This window comes from Rutidosis leptorrhynchoides, chromosome 10 (genome assembly GCF_046630445.1).
Source record: "Rutidosis leptorrhynchoides isolate AG116_Rl617_1_P2 chromosome 10, CSIRO_AGI_Rlap_v1, whole genome shotgun sequence".
Classification (NCBI taxonomy): Eukaryota; Viridiplantae; Streptophyta; class Magnoliopsida; order Asterales; family Asteraceae; genus Rutidosis; species Rutidosis leptorrhynchoides.
The window spans coordinates 259,654,957-259,659,044 of NC_092342.1; the positions used below are offsets into that span (position 1 = coordinate 259,654,957).

General features: G+C 35.9%; 1 non-coding gene across 1 annotated transcript; it reads left to right on the plus strand.

The window, feature by feature from the left end:
• The first annotated feature begins 2,961 nt into the window (after positions 1–2,961).
• On the plus strand, positions 2,962–3,068 carry LOC139874037 (small nucleolar RNA R71). Its single transcript, XR_011767741.1, has one exon. It is a non-coding gene; the product is annotated as a small nucleolar RNA R71 (small nucleolar RNA).
• The last annotated feature ends 1,020 nt before the right edge of the window (positions 3,069–4,088 follow it).

Genomic DNA, 4,088 nt, shown 5'->3' on the forward strand with positions numbered 1-4,088 from the left:
AAGATGAATGGAGCATCCTTTTCTAGGAGTTTATTCATAGGAGTGGCAATTTTAGAAAAATCTTTTATGAAACGTCGGTAAAAACCGGCATGCCCTAGAAAACTCCTAACTCCTCTAACATTGGTGGAATGTGGAAGTTTAGCAATTACATATACTTTGGCTCTATCCACTTCAATTCCTTCCTTTGAGATTTTATGTCCAAGAACGATGCCTTCTTTAACCATGAAATGGCATTTCTCCCAATTAAGTACTAGATTTGATTGTTCGCATCTAATAAGCATTCGTTCAAGATTAACTAGACATGATTCAAAAGTATCACCGAAGACTGAAAATTCATCCATGAACACTTCCATGCATTCTTCTATCATGTCGTGAAAAATCACCATCATGCACCTTTGAAAGGTTGCAGGGGCGTTGCAAAGTCCAAATGGCATGCGTTTGTAAGCAAAAGTACCATAAGGGCACGTGAACGTGGTTTTCTCTTGGTCCTCGGGTGCTATTGAAATTTGAAAATATCCGAAAAAACCATCAAGAAAACAATAGTAACTATTTTCGGCTAATCTTTCCAACATTTGATCAATAAAAGGTAAGGGGAAGTGATCTTTTCTGGTGGCGTCATTTAATTTTCTATAATCAATACAAACACGCCATCCTGTTACAGTCCTAGTAGGAATAAGCTCATTTTTCTCATTTGTGATGACAGTCATGCCACCCTTCTTATGTACGCATTGAACTGGGCTTACCCATGGACTATCAGAGATTGGATAAATTAAACCTGCATCAAGCAGTTTAATAATTTCTTTCTTAACAACATCTTGCATATTAGGATTTAGTCTTCATTGGCGTTGCACATACGTTTTATGACCTTCTTCCATAAGGATTTTATATGTGCAATACGAAGGACTTATTCCTTTAATATCATGAATTTTTCATGCAATAGCTGGTTTATGAGCTTTTAGCATAGAAATGAGTTGAGATTTTTCATTTTCAGTAAGAGAAGACGATATTATTACAGGTAATTCAGATTCACCATGTAAATAAGCATATTCCAAATGGTTTAGAAGTGGCTTTAACTCTAATGTCGGTGGTTCTTCTATCGATGATTTATATCGATATCTGTCTTCTTCTTTTCGCATTTGAATTTCTTCTGTTGTTGGTTCATATCCATTAGCCATTAGTGTAGCTAAAATTTCAGTTTCATTAATTGGTTCAGTACCTTCTCCTAAAGAACATTCTCCGGTTCCTTGTAATTCTGGAAATTCTTCTAACAATTCTGCATGTGAATCTATAGTTTGAATATAATAACATGTATCATCTACAGATTGCGGTTGTTGCATGGCTCTATCAACAGAAAAGGTAACACTCTCGTCCTCTATACTTAGGGTCAATTTCTTACCAAACACGTCTATTATTGCTTTAGCCATGTTTAAGAATGGTCTTCCTAATATGAGAGGTACTCGAGAATCTTCTTCCATGTTCAAAATAACAAAATCTACTGGAAATACTAAAGTACCAACTTTAACTAGCATGTTCTCCATTATCCCTCTAGGATATTTTACTGATCTATCGGCTAGTTGTATACTTATTCGTGTTGGTTTCAATTCTCCAAGGTCTAGTTTAGCGTATAGTGAATACGGCATTAGATTTATACTAGCACCTAAGTCTGCCAATGCTTCTATTGAACTAAGACTACCCAGAAAACATGGAATTGTGAAACTTCCTGGATCTGATAATTTTTCTGGTATCTTATTCAACAGCACTGCAGAACAGTTAGCATTCATTGTAACAGCCGAGAGTTCTTCCATTTTCTTTCTATTTGTGATTAGATCTTTCAAAAATTTAGCATATCTAGGCATTTCTGAAATCACATCAATGAAAGGAAGATTGGCATTTATCTGTTTAAACATATCCAAGAATTTGGATTGCTCGGCTTCAAGTCTCTCTTTTTTTCATTTTACTCGGTTAAGGAAGTGGTGGTTAGTATGGTTTAACATAAGGTTTAGCCTTAACTGTGTTATCTTCATTAACCTTTTCAACTACCGGTTCTTTTTCCTTATCTTGATCAGATTTTGGTTCTTGTGGAGTAGGAATAGCTTCATCAGAAATTAAGGTATTTCAGGTGGTTTAAGTGTAATACCACTTCTTGTGGTAATGGCTTTAGCTGTTTCATTCCGGGGGTTAGCATTTGTATCACTAAGTAGACTTCCCGATTTTCTTTCACCTATTAATCTTGCTAGGTTACTTACTTCTTGTTCCAAATTTTGAATCGAAGCTTGTTGATTTCTAAATGCTTGAGCATTTTGTTCATTGGTTTGTTTCTGAGATGTGAAAAACTGTGTTTGAGAATCAACTAGCTTTGACATCATATCTTCTAAATTTGGCTTTTTATCATCGGTTTGTGGTGGTTTGTTTTGAAAAATAGGTCTTTGCTGATTGTAAGTATTGTTGGATACTTGTTGATTGTTTGGACCTTGTTGGTTGTTGTATGGAACATTTCGGTTATAATTCTGGTTTTGATTGTAAGTTGGTCTTGGCAGTTGATAATTATTCTGATAATTATTTCCAGGCCTTTGGTTTATGTATGAAACATTCTCTCTTTGTTCCATTGTTAGTTCAATACTGAGACAATCTTTTGTTAAATGTGGTCCTCCACACTGCTCACAACTAATTCGTATTGAGTGGATATCTTTAGTCATCTTTTCCATTCGTCTCTCGACATCATCTATCTTTGCGGAAATGGAATCTAAGTCATGGCTAGAATCGGCTCTAGCTGCTTTAGATGATCTAACGATATCTTTTTCTTGGTGCCACTCATGTGAGTGGGAAGCAGTGTTATCAATAATTTTGTAAGTATCAGTTGCTGTTTTCTTCATAATGGAACCACCAGCTGCTATATCGATGTCTTTCCTTGTAGCGATGTCGCATCCTTGGTAGAATATTTGTACTATTTGACAAGTGTCTAAACCATGTTGCGGACATCCTCTTAATAACTTTCCAAATCTTGTCCACGCTTCATATAAAGTTTCATTTGGCTTCTGTGTGAACGTAACAATTTCTCCTTGAAGTCTCACGGCTTTAGATGCCGGAAAGAATTGTTTAAGAAATTTTTCAACTAAAACGTCCCATGTATCAATCGCCCCTTCTGGTAACGATTCCAACCAATCTTTGGCTTCTCCCTTTAAAGTCCAGGGAAATAACATGAGATATATCTGTTCATCCTCCACTTCTCAGATTTTAAATAGTGTACAAATTCTATTAAAGGTACGAAGATGTTCATTTGGATCTTCCTTCGGCGCACCACTAAATTGGCATTGATTTGTTACCATGTGTAGGATTTGTCCTTTGATTTCATAATCTGGCGCATTAATGTCTGGTTGAGTAATTGCGTGATCTTGGCCAGTGCGTTTAGCTCTCATTCGGTCTTTCGTACTTAGAGGTTCCAGATTTTCCATGATTGAATTTGTTGAATCTGAATCACTAGAGGATTCTGATTTAATGGTTGGTTCCTCGACAATCTCCGTTTGAATGATTGGTGGTTCCGGAGGAAAGATTAATGGTTCAGGATATCGGAATTGTCCCTGAATATTCTCCGGATTCTCAATTGTGAGGTCGGGTTCAAAGAATGGATTATCGGAAATTTGAATTGAAGTACTTGGTCGACTGGATGATGATTCTAAAGAAAAATCAACGGCGACAATATTTACTAGATGTCTTGATCGAGTTACAGGTGGTGAACGTACAAAAGGTGGTGAACGTTTTGCTCGGTGCATTCACTGAATATCCTATTAGTTATAAAATAAGAAAAATTATATAAGTTATCAAATTAATAGACTTTTCTGCTTTTGTCCATATTTCGAATAGCCAATAGATGCAGCAGGGAGCCAGAACCCTTTAAATCGGAAGCTCACAACTCAGCCACTAATAAATTCAACTATTACTACGAAGCAGAAAATTTGGGATGTCTATCAATTTAACCACTTAAAATAATTTTTCGTTGAAATTTAAAGAAATTTAGAGAAGAAATAGAAAATTCTATGTCCTAAAAACTAGAGTGTCGAGAAATAAGAAAGAAAAAGAACGCGTCGAAA